Source organism: Cervus canadensis, chromosome 2 (genome assembly GCF_019320065.1).
Source record: "Cervus canadensis isolate Bull #8, Minnesota chromosome 2, ASM1932006v1, whole genome shotgun sequence".
NCBI classification, from domain to species: Eukaryota; Metazoa; Chordata; class Mammalia; order Artiodactyla; family Cervidae; genus Cervus; species Cervus canadensis.
Genome location: NC_057387.1, coordinates 96573941 through 96586804, shown reverse-complemented (window position 1 = coordinate 96586804; position 12864 = coordinate 96573941). Strand labels below are relative to the sequence as shown.

General features: G+C 51.5%; 1 protein-coding gene and 1 non-coding gene across 10 annotated transcripts in view; both read right to left on the bottom strand.

The window, feature by feature from the left end:
• ERI3 (ERI1 exoribonuclease family member 3) overlaps window positions 1-12864 on the bottom strand; it is a 128328-nt gene that overhangs the window by 3077 nt on the left and 112387 nt on the right. The window lies entirely within an intron of this gene.
• On the bottom strand, window positions 2201-2307 carry LOC122437427. Its single transcript, XR_006268255.1, has one exon. It is a non-coding gene; the product is annotated as a U6 spliceosomal RNA (small nuclear RNA).

The following is a 12864-nucleotide window of genomic DNA, read 5'->3' as shown; positions in this document are numbered from 1 at the left end:
GCCACGCTCTACCCTCAACCCCCGGATTCCAGCACCAAGGGGCCACTTACTGTTTTCTGAAAATGACAAAGTAGGTTTTGGAGTCAGACCTGTTTCTAGTCTTAACTTCGCCCATTGGCTGTTGCCCTGCGGCAACTGCCAAGTTTCCCCAAACCTTAGGTTCACCGGGGTGATAAGAGATGCTACCTGAGTGTTACGGGAGGAATCAGCGAGTGAAACCGCCACATGTCTGCACATGCTTTATGTTTGGAATATCTCCTCTCTTGATGGGAAGGCAAGGATGCTAGTTTTCAGGATGGTCCAGTGGTGAGGTGTGTACTGTACAATCTGTGGCATTGGTGACTTAGGGGCCTTGGTGAAACCACTTATCACTCATGCCACAAACCCTTGACTACTGACTTCGTCCACCAGGGATTCCAGAGTCTAACTTGTTGCAACTGGTCTATCATAATGAAGAGAGACCCAGACTGGGCTCATCCAGCAGGTCAGTACTATTGAAGTTTTGGGCTTCCAGCCCTGGAAGGTGACCGAAGAGTCAGCACTCCACTGATCAGCACAGACACAAATCTGGGCTTTTAATAGTAAATTCAGATAGAGCTCTGGGTGAGCCTGATAACAACATAGCCTCCCAGAAAGTCGTCGGCTCGAAGCCCTGGGTTAGCAGTCCCACCCTGTGGCCCATCACTGAGCAACTGGGAACAGCCTGAGGCTATTCTGGGGGGTCAAGAACAGGGAGACTTGTGCCCACACCGGAGGCTTCTAAGAGTAGGTCTTCCTCACTTCCAAATTCTAAAAGACTAACGTGTTTTTATGTTCCTGCAGGATCAACTTGTGACAAGACTGCCCTCATCTTTTGGGGGGCATTAACATTTTTAATGTTGGAATTAATTCTTAATGTTTTTATATTGCCAAGGCTGTAATGGGGGGGGGGGGCTAGTTGCATACATCCCTCAAAGGTGAGTAGGGTCAGCACTTAACAGGATGAGCTTGCTGGCTGGGCCCAAGGGTAGTCAAATACCTGCTTGGCAAGGGAGCTGCTAGTGGAGGGTGGCTCAGATCGCTCAGGACAGCCTGTGAAAATTCACACAGAGCAGCCCCCTGCGGCTGACACGCTCCAGCTGGTACCCTTGTCTGGGAACTGAAGGAGGACAGGATGCAGAGCCTGGGCCAGGGCCACCCTCAGGAGGGAAGGGGCCCCAGGAAGCTCTTGGAGGGCCATCTATTCACACACTCATTCATTCAGCAAATACACCGACACCTCCTGTGTGCCAGGCGCACAGACCCATGCTGGGCCACAGCCTCAGACCCTGCAGCTCCCTGCCCTCGAGGAACTTCAGAGACTGCCCCTACAATGCTATGAGAAAAGCAGGCACCAAAAAGGGCACTTCATTCAGTCCAAGGATCAGGAGAGGGTTCCTGGGAGGAAATTAAAAATGCAGAGGAGGCTGGCCAGCAAGGTGGGGAGGTATTCTTGGCATAGTGAACAGCACAGGCACACTTTGAAGGGGAAATGAGTGTCCCCCCAAATTTAAGATGAGCAGATGGTGGGTGGGGGTGATGAGGAAGAGACAGGGAAGCAGCCAGGTCAGCACTGGCTGGCTAGAGGAACCCCTGCAGAGCCCCGAATGCCAAACTACGGAGCTTTAATTTCTTTTTTCTAGGAATGATGGTGAAGACACAGGTTTGAGGAGCATGACAGGCTCCGATTTGAGTTTCAGAATTATCTTTTGAGGCCTGGAGGGGTCCTGGAGGACTGACCAGAAGGCAGAGACACCAGCTAGCAGACTGTACTATGTATTTCTGGTCCAAGTCAGAAACAGTGACCCAGAACAAGGCCAGTGATGGTGGAGATGAAGGTGGAGAGATAATGGTCATGTGGAGAAGCAGATGGAGGCAAGAGATTTTTAGGAAACAGAATGAGCAAGACTTAACGAGGGGACTAGGAGGGCTGGAGGAGGCACAAGTCTAAGATCTAAGTACTACTCACTGTAATAAGGCAAACAGGAGAAAGTACAGGTTTAGGTCAGTGGTGAACTCAGCTTCAGATGTATTAAGCCTTGAGACTTCTATGGGGCAACTAAACTTTTTTGGGACAACATTTCTTTTATGGCTTTTGGGCATTGTAGCTTGCTTAAACAGGCCTTCCCTATCCCAGTGTTACTAGAAAACTATCATATATTTTCTTTTTTTTTTCCTTTATAAATATATGGAACGCTTCACGAATTTGCGTGTCATCCTTGCGCAGGGGCCATGCTAATCTTCTCTGTATCATTCCAATTTTAGTATATGTGCTGCCGAAGCGAGCACTATCATATATTTTCATCTAATACTTTGTTTATAAAAGCTTTGACTTTTTAGTCTGCCTGGAATTTATTTTTGTATGCGGTGAGTAGAAGATCTAACTTGCTTTTTCCCCTAGTGGCTAGCCAGCTGTCTTATCACCACTGACTGAACTGTCCACACCTGCCCCACACTTTTGAAATGATCCCTCTATCATATATACAATTTCCATACGTGGATCTGTCAGAGCCAGGAAAGAGAATGAACATGAAATGATCAAAGAGTCAAATCATATTGAGAGGACACCCGGAGCAGAAGGGTAACAAGCTGCTGACCTCACGAGGCCGTGAGGCCTAAAGGAAGACTCAGACACAACCTGGGGTCCCCTGCCTAAAACGCTCAGCGTGGCGACACCCTGTATAAGTGAGCTCCAGGGGCTGGCGAGGGACGGGCCAGAGCACACAGCGCAGGGACCCACAAGATGGGTGGAGGGAACAGCGCCAGGAGCAGGAACCACGACAAAGACGACGGCAAGAACCTGGCACAGGTCAACATTCTAGGACCTCATCCTGTCTCTGCCTCCTTCTGCTAGGACGTCTTGGCCGCAGCATGCCTGAGCACAAAGGGTCAGTGTGACTGCCAGAGCAAATTCTTTCCCAGCCCCACGTGGGACGTACTTACTCTAAAAAGCTATTCGCTGCTTATCTGAAACCCTAATTTAACTAGCATACTATGTTTTTATTGCTAAATTGGCTACTGGGTGCTGGGGGCAGCATCTCAAGCTATGGCTGGGTGCAGTTCAGGGTACAACAGCAAATGGGAGCTCAGAAGACAGGAGGCCAAGGCAGGGAATACAGGACTAAGCCAGCAGGGGGCCCCTGTGTACCCCTAGATTCTGGGTTCGAATCCAAACTCCACCACTGGACAACTGTGTGAACACGTGCACCTTACTGTACTTTATTTAACCTCTCTGTTTCAGATTCTTCTCTAAAATGGGAATAATAATGATAATTATAGCAACTACTTCCCTCAAAGGGTTGTTAAAAAGATGAAATGAGTTTTTATTTGTGAAGTGCTTAAAACAGTGACTGGGTTAGTTATTATTAGTAGTATTGGTAGTGTTATTCCAACAGTATCCAATGATAATATTGTTATTCCAACAGAAATACTCTGCCATTCCCCAACTCCCATTCCTTGTCCCAGACACAGCCCACACAGTCCCCTGGACCCACAGACAGGGTGACCTTGGCCCACTGGAAAACCCCCACCCCAGACACAGATTTCCTTCTCCTCACCAACAGGGCTCCTGCAGCTCCCTCCCCTCCCCCCCAGACAGGGCCCTCTTAGCCTCAAATCCAAAGTGACCCCTTCTTCCAGCCCTGCCCCCCACAACCCCCCTCCACCCCACCGAGGTGCCTGGAGGTGCCACAGGGCTGATGGTGAAGGATGACGGTGGTTCCACAATAAGGGGAAAAGGCAATTTCATCTTGATTAGCAGGCGATTTCTCTCTCCGTAATAAGCGCGCTCCAAATAATTAGCGTGTTTTACGTAATAATGAAATTACAGAAATGCAGTCCACTTATTCAAACAACTCACCATTACCATATTTTTAAATATTAGACTTAATTAGAGTTTATCACTTCAGAGAAGTATGCGGACCGAAGATGTTTTTAAAAAAATCCTCATAAAGTGTTTATTAAGCGCTGGTAAAGCTGGGATAATGATGTGTTTGGAAATTAAGGCAATCAAACACTTACCGCCGCTCCTGGAGGCCGGGCATGGAAATGAGGCCATTACACGCCCATTACCCGCCAGCTCGCAGCCACTTGGGGGGCGGGGAGAGGATGCGCCTGGCCGAGAGGGCACAGTGCCTGGAAACGCCTGTGCCAACAGCCCGAGACAGCCTGACCAGTAAGCACAGAATCACTTGTAGGCCACTGACATGTGGCCACCAGGAGCCTGACTCAGACTTGGCCAGGCAGATGACGGGACAGGTCCCAAACGCCAAAGGCACCCAAGACTAACCTGGGTCCAGACTCCCAGGCCTGGCAGGACACATCAACTCCATTCAAACCCCAGTGGAGTGTGGGGACAGGCGCCCCATCGGGCAGCCAGAGAGGTCAATGAAGAGAGGCGGAAGCAAGGAAGCTGCAGACCCAGGTGTCGTCTCCCAATTCCAGGCCACAGAGGAAGGGGAGCTGCAGTGGGAGAGAAGGGTCTAGGAGGAAGTGGGGGACCGAGTCAGGGGCCAGGCTCAGGAACGCACCTGGGGACAGACCCGGATCGGGCAAAGTAGGCAAGAAGGGTGGCGGGAGAGAGGGGCGGGTGGCTCCAGGCCCCATTTATCCCGGTGAATAACTAATTCCAGAATTTATAGTGCTGGGTTTTTGTTCTGTGGCCATTTATATCTGCGAGGGGAGGAAATGAAGAGGCAGCGCGGACGCCACATCTTTCTGTGTTATTGCTTGTCTGCCATTTGCAAATCATTATTAATTGTGGGCCCTGGTGGCGGGCCGGGCGGGGGCCGGGCCGGGTACATCCACATAGCTCTTCATCAAGGACCCCAGCCGCTGCCCCAGAGAGCCAATTACCCCGCCCTGATTGGGATCAGATAAAGAGGGAATTTTTACAAATTAGGGAATAAATAGAATTTCCACACAGGGCGCGGGCAGGACCTGAGAGGCTGTAATGAAAAACCATCCGTCACCATCAGCGCGGGCTGGGCACGCCAGCCCCGGCACTCCCTCCCTCTGTGGGCCCGTCCGCTCAGGGGCCCAGGCGTACAGGTCTAAGGACACCCCAAAGCCCTCCGAGGCCTGGGAGCAGGGAGAGGAGTTCCCACTGGGGCGTGTGTACACCCTCCAGGCCCAGCTCTGACACTATCCCTGTTGCCTCATCCTTTCCCTGTCTGCCTCTCCCTCAGGGTCTTGACAGGAGGAGACTGAGGCAGTCCTGAGTTGGGGACCATGGGGCAGAGACCAAATCCATGCCCCTCCAGCTATGGCAGCCCCAGGGCAGAGCCCCAGCCCCGTGGACCAGTCACTCTGGGCTCCCATTAGCGCTCCTCCCCTTGGATCATTAAATATGTATATCTTATTACACGCCTTGTTAGAGTATCGAGCTCTATTGACTGATGATAAATCCTGAGCCTCGTCCTGGCCATAAATTTATCTGGAGATGATGAAGACTCAATAATCTAGTCAGGCAGATAATATCATCGGGCCTTAAAAAAGATCATTACATTATATGTCAGAATTAAAAGTGAAATACGCCGTAGTAACAGGGCGGCTGCTCTGGCCATTACAATGGGTGCCCGCCTCCCCCTACTCGTCCCCAGACAAGACCCCACCAGGGTAGAGGGGCCAAGAATCCTCACCTTCCTCTTGGCTCTGAACGCCATGGCTACAAGTGCTTGATAACCTAAGGCCAAGTGAAGAAGGCCTGGGGTGGGAGGGGAGCAGGGAAGAAGTGGCCACTAAGAACTACTGGGCACACCTTCAATGCCTGGCAGCCTCTTCTGCCCCAACCAAGCTCCCACCTTAGCCTGTCCCTAGGGGTCTCCTGTGGAACTGTCTTCTGGGGTTCCTGGTGTGGCTCCAGTGGGAAGGTGATGGGGCTTTACCTCCTTCCAGAATGGCCTGACCAATGAGGGCAGATTCTTTCCAAAATGAACACCCGGGATAGAGAGGTTAGGCTGCTTGTCTGCATGCCCCAGGCACCTATGACCTGGCCCCAGACCCCACAAGCCAGCAGCCTATCTGAAGTCTGTCCTGTGCGCACGCGCTATCGACACAGACCATGGCCACCTCCCTCCCGGGAGCCCTGCCTGTCACGGCCTCTGCATCCTGTCGTTTGAGAACCTTGCTGCCAGCCTCTTAGTGTTTGTTGTCGGCACTAATAACCATCTCCATTATGTCTTATTTTCACTCATTTCCACAGTCACACCCTCCACCTTGTTAACATCCTTCACTGTTCTTCCTTTGAAATACTAAATTCATATATCCCCAATTACTGACAATAATACGCTTTTTCTTCCCCCTCACTGGAACCTCAAAACCATTCAGATCCCTAATCTCTTCAGGTACATCCCCTTCCTGTCTTCACCTTTCTCCTCTGTCCACTGTTGACTGCTTATCCAATAGCCACTCCCTCTCTGCAGAGCTGGTGGAGCCCACTCCTCCCTCCCTGACCCGGGGGAACCCCCAGAGTCTGAGCCATTGTGGGGATCCTACCCCGTCTCCAGTCATGGGTTTAGGAGAGGCCAAGCATTCTGGCTACTGGGATATGATGGTAAGTTTGCTGAAAGACCTTCAAGGAAAATTTCTTGACTCTTAAGAAGAGAAGCATGAGGGGGAAATAGTCCTTTATATTCTGGCTGGACATTTTCATGTCTGTACATCTATCTGGAACCAAAGAAGCCATCTTCCAGCCTTGAGGGCAGTTAGTCTGTGAAGAACATGCTGAAGATAAAAGAACAGAAAAATGAAAAACAAAAAACAAAAATACCTGGGTCCTTGATGACACTGCTGAGATGCTAAATGAACCAACCCTAGGATAACCTTACCTCTCTTATGATGTAATAAACCCTCTTATTTTTTAAGATTTAAGTTGGGTTTTCTTTTTCTTATAGCCAAAAACATAGTAACTGATACAGAATGTAAAGGCAGGAAAGAGAGTGAGAAAACAAATCGGGGGAGGCAAAGGGCAGCAAGGGCACTATTTGAGGCTAGGGAATTGGTAACCCCTGTTATGTTCTTTTAAAATATTTGCTCAAACTGTCTCCTGCTATATCTCAGGATATAGGCCATGTTACCATAAAGGCTAAAAAAAGTCAAGCTTAGATGGGAACCCAGGAGAAAACAGAGGGAAAAAAATACAACTTTACTGAGAAAGGATTTTTATGTATGTGACATGCAATTTAAGTAGACTTTTTCAAAGTCCCACAGCAACACAAAGTCAACAGACTCACTCACGGTTTCTTCTTTCACCTGTGCCCTTCTTAGCAATGTCACTTCCAATTTCTAGATTATCTCATGGTCCAAAATGGCTGCTGAAGCTCCAACCATCACATCCACATTTTAGGAAAGAGGAAGAAGGAAAAAAGCAAGACTAATGTACTTTTCAGCTGAGTCATTTCCCTTTCAGTATTGCCCCTGAAAGGGACAAGCGTGTTCAGTGTGTTCAGTCCCACACACATTGGGGGACTTTCTTTTTATCTCACTAGCCAGAACTCAGAGATATAAACATCTAGTTGTATGAGAAACTTAAAAAAAGAAAGTAGTATTTAACTGGGTACACCATGTTGCCCCTAATTATCTAGGGGCTCTATTTAATGAGGAAGAAAGTCAATGGCTATTGGGTACATACCAAGTAGTTTTTGTCCAGGCAACATAACTGATACACCTCACTTTGGAGCCTGGATTCCACAGTCCATTATCTCAGTCCTTTCTTGCCGGTAGTTTCAACTCTCTTGTTCCCTTTTCCTCCCATCACCCTTGCATGGAAAAACCAAACTCTGCCTTCTTTAAGCCTGCATCGGGGCTGAGTGTGACTAGAAAAAATTGTACCCTTACAGATTCATGTGACTCATAAAATCTGAGCCATCAACCACACCTGGGTGTATAAACACCACCCCATTTTCTATGTGCCTGATCAGTGTGCACGCTCTTTTTCCTTACTGACAATTTCACATTTTCTCTACTTTCCACAACTCTCTAACCCTTACCTCCAACATCATCCCTGACTGCCTCACCCACACAATCTTGTCTCCTACTTCACAGGAAACACAGAAGCCAGCCCCCTGCACCTGGGCCAGTCCTTGCCTTTCATCCTGATATAGCAGAGGAACTGTCCTGAGGTCACTTATGAAGCCCACCCTCTTCCCAACTCTACCTGGCTTCTGGAGTCTAACCTGACTGCTTTTCAGGGGTCTTACATTGTGAGTAACCCCCTTTCTCTCTGATATAGCTTCAGTGGACTGACTCAGGCCTTGAGACTCTTCTCTGGGTTTCAGTGACAGCACCCTTTCTCCCCTCCCCTCCTCCAGCTCCCCTGTCCACTCTGCCTTTTCTCCTTACTGTGACCGCCCCTACGAGACAGGCGCTGCTCAGAGCAGTCATTGGCCTTCTTCCCTTTTTACTCTCTGCACTCTCCCTCAGCAAACTTACCTACCCCTAAGCTTTATTTACCACATATCTTCTAATAGTTTCTAAACCTGTATACCTACTACCATCCTCCTGGTCCAGGCGTCAATCTCTCTCAACTAGGTGACATTACTGCCCCCTCTCCATCTCCTCCTCCATGGTGTCCTTCTAAGCCACAAATCTGGTCATTTCACTCCCTGTCTTAAACCCCTTCAATGCTTCTGGAACAGAAAAAGGACATCAGTGGAAATGTCAGTGAAACTGAAATAAGGCCTTTTGTTTAGTAAACAGTAAGGTACCAACGCTAACGGCCTGGTGATGATGGTTGTATTGGGACGGGGCAAGAGGCTAATGCTAGGGAAAGCTGGGTAAGAAAAGCTTCTGCAAACAGAAAGCCAGTTCCAAGTAAAAAGTTTAAGAGTTCATAATTAAAACAACAGACACCCACCACCACCACCACTTTCAACAAAGCCTCACTGCTCTAAGGATAGAGTCCAAACCCCTACACTCAGTTCCGGGGATCTACCCAGGGTCCCTCTTGGGCCTCATCTTTCCCACACGCCTGTCGGACTATGGAATTCAGACTCTTCTCCCTCTTGGCTTTTCCACATGCTCTTCCTTCTGCCGGGGAAACTCTTCCCCCACTGCTGAGCTGTCCTGAGGTACAGAAGTTTGCTGCAGTTTCCTGAGGTCCTTGCCTGCACCCCCATGTTGACGTCAGGAACCCCTTCTGTGTGTTCCCACAACACCCACTGTTCCTCCACGTGACTGCCTCTGTCACCCCCTGCTGGACCACAAATCCCTTGAGGGCACTCATGTTATCTCCACAGAAGCCCCCAGTAAATACGTAATAAGTGGAAGAAAGGAAGGACTGGAGGAAAAGTAAGAGGGAAGGATGGGGGAACGAGATCACAGCGAGCCTACTCTAGCCCTGATACCTGCCGCCTGCAGCCCAGACAGGCCCCAGCCCCAGCCCCAGCGTCAGCCCCGGTCCTCCCCCAGGTTCCCACGTGCTGGCAGTGTCAGCTCCTTCCCCACCTCCACTCGTTCCAAGTATCTATTTCCCCAAGATCTCCTGTGCCAGGAGACAGGTTGGGACCTGAGCTCTCATTGACCTGGCCAGCCCGTCCTGAATCAAGACATCTAGGGGCAGAAGGAGCAGTGCTGGGGCTCCATAGTGCCTGCCAGCGATGCCCTGGAGAAGGGCCTGACTAAGCCTGGGGACTCCAGGAGGGGGGCTGCCCTCCCTAAGCCCAGTCCCACCTGGTAAATATTTCATCCTCAAGCTGCTCAGCTAATCCCTATTAATTTCAATACCGCCGCCTTGCCTGGCTCAGCTCCCAATGCATTATTTATCCCCTTTGTTTGTTTGTCGCTAACAGGTGGGCCCCAGCGGAGGCGCTGACTGGGGACAAGCCCACTCCATCACAGTGTGGCTGTGAATTAATCATGAGGACTAATGGGAACCACCTCAGCTCCAGGCACTTCCCTAGCCCCCTCCCCCTGCCCTGGCACCCAGGGGTGGGCCTGGGCTGTCTCAGCACAGTTTAACTCAATTCAAAACAACACATTTTATCCACTGTCTACCCACAGGAGTCAGATGCAACGTTATGCTTTGGGGACACAAGCTGAACAAAAGAGACTTAAGTTCCTGCCCTCAGGGAACTTTCAATCTAGTGCAGGGGACTGGGGGAAGGGGGCATTTACCGACTTCTTAATGAGGACCATGACTGGATGCTCCAAAGGCCCCGTGCGCAGTGGAGGGGACCGGACCAAGGCCAGGAGTCAAGGACTCTTCCTTGAACAGCAAACTGAGCTGTGCTCTGAGGGATGAGCAGGACTGAACTAGGCCGAGGGTGGGAATGGGGCTCCCAAGGAAAAGACAGCCAGGTGGGAAAGCCCTGAGGTTAGTGAAGGCAGGGCGGTTTCCAGACAGTGAGGGAGGGCGCTGTGTGCTGCAGTGCAGGGGCGTGAGGAGAGAGGCTTCAGAAGGGGCCCCTACATCAACGAGGCCCAGCCTGGGTACGCTTCTCTCCCTCAGTGACCAGCGTTTGCCCCAGGAGATGAGCAGAGTCCTCCCGAAACCTGACAAGCACGCACTCACACTGCTGACCTGAGCAGTGTCTGAACTGCTTGCCCTTTGTGCCTGCGGCACTGGACAAGTGGTCAAGACTGTAAGCCTTCAACTGCACAGATCAGGACATTCAGGTGAGCATTTGGCCTGGAGGACTCTGAGGAGGCCAGTGTGGGCCTCTGAATGCCCAGAAGCTCAGGTGTGCCTGTGACAGGCCAGGGCTGGGGACACTGGCCGGCCTAAGCCACCATGCTCACATCACCTCCCAGGAAGGAAGTGGCCTCATCTCTGAAAACTCAGCACCAGACTGGGCACCCAGAAGACCCCAGCAAACACCTTCTGAGCGAATCACTGCACCAAAGTGAATGCCCACCATCTCCCACAAAGATCTTTCCCCAGACACTCCCCTCAAAAGTTTCCCAGAGGTTCATATAGACGAAAGAGCCAACTCAGACTCAGGGTGGTACAGTGCAGAAAGTATGGCACGCCTCACACGTAGGAACCACCATCAATCCCACTTTAAAGAGGAAGAAACAGAGGCCCTGGAAGGTGAATGACTTACCCAGGACCACACAACTGGAAATGATGGGTGTAATCAGAATGAGGTCAGCATGGCTCCAGGCTCCTGGCAGGTCCATAGATCTGCCCCTTCTGTGGAGGGATTTCCCCCAGGGATCTCCCTTGGTGACTCCAGGGACCCCCAATCTTGAGAACAATCCCAAAAGGGACCTTGTTTATGAACCAAATGTAGCTCTACCAGGGCAAAGACCTCACAGTGCACATGATTGGGGGTGTGTAATTCTATTCGAAGTGGCCACTTTGAAAATCCATATGTCTCCAGGCTCTCCGTACATCACGGTGTCAAGTCATGGAGCAGTGGCATCCATTAGCAGCTCCCAACGCCAGGGTCTGGGTGCCCATACGCCTGATCCCACCCCCAGTTCTAACTAGGGGCTGCTCTGGCAGCATTACCCGCGGTGTGAGAAGGCTCCGGCAAGCCTGCCTGCTTGACCCAGCCTCACCCCTACCCCAAACGCCTCCTCTACCCCACTCAGTCTCTGTTTTCTTGGAGCTAGGCAGCCAGCATGGAGGCAGCCTCGATAACTCGCTAACGTGCTGCCCATGCTGTTCTTAAAAATTTATGACTGTGCAACATGAAAAATCCGGCTGAGGAGCCGTCATTAGCAGCGCTGCCTCCCTCCCCCACCAGAGCCGCCCTCGTAAATTGAGATTTATGGCTGCAGCAGGCAGGGCGGGGGCGCGTGCAGACGGTGAGGATGTTGTGGGGGAGACAGCAGAGACCGAAGAGGCCGCGGTGGGGCCGGGGGCTCCCCCCTGCGGCAGCTCCAGTTCATCGCGGCCTGCGGAGATACCGACCCAGTCACGTTTGGCCTAGGGTGTCAGCCTAGCAGGAAGGCTGATTCCCTTTAGCCGCCGCACTGGAGGGGGCGGAGCCTATCTATGCCAATCACTGGCTCCTTGAGGTCTTGGGCCATATCCTCAGGTCCAGGTGCCAGCAAGCGAGGGTCTAATCTTAGTAGGATGACTTGGGGAGGGGGAAGGTTGCACCGAGGGAGGAAGCATCATCTTTGTTGGGGTCACTGGACCTGGGCCCCCCCCCTCTCCGCTTCTCCAACTAGAGGCATCTGGGTTGGGCTGTGACTGTGGTATGCCAACCAGAGAACAGAAGGAAAGGGAGGGAGGGAGACGGATATCAGGAACCCTTCCGAATTCCCTCTCCTGCTCGTAAGAAAGGTTTGAGGAGAGGATGTTACAGGCGGGAGGGCAAGGATGGGATCCGTCTGAGCCTCCCCAACCAGAGACCAGGCTGGGGCTGAGAAGAGGAGGTGAGACCGGGAGCCCGCACCCCCACCCCCCGCCACAGGCCCTCCCTATTACCTCCCCTCCGCCTACCCCCCTGCTCACTTAGCCCTGTCAGCCAGGCCATTATGAAATTGGGGTTTCATTTACAGACTAATTAAACATTACAGCTTGTTCACAATTACAACGCGGGGATGAGGGAGTAACTAATTACGGAAGAAATGAGCTAACATTTATCTCTGCTCCCACCCTCCCTCTCCCCCCGCCCCCCCAGCCTGGCTTTCTCCCGCTCTCTGGTCAGTACCAGCTCTCAAGGCTTATTACCTAGGATGGGGGACTGGAAGGGCCCGATACCCACCCCCCCAGACACAAGCTCAGACTGTTCCCAGCCACCCCAGGGGAGGGACTTAGTTCCCAGGGCCCTGCCCCACAGACAGACAGGGCTTCTGCACAAGACCCTGTGGGTATACAGGACCCTGTGTTGGTGCGCGTGGCCGTGATAACGAGGGTGAGGTTCTGCTTTGGTGTATGAGTGCGCCAGCACT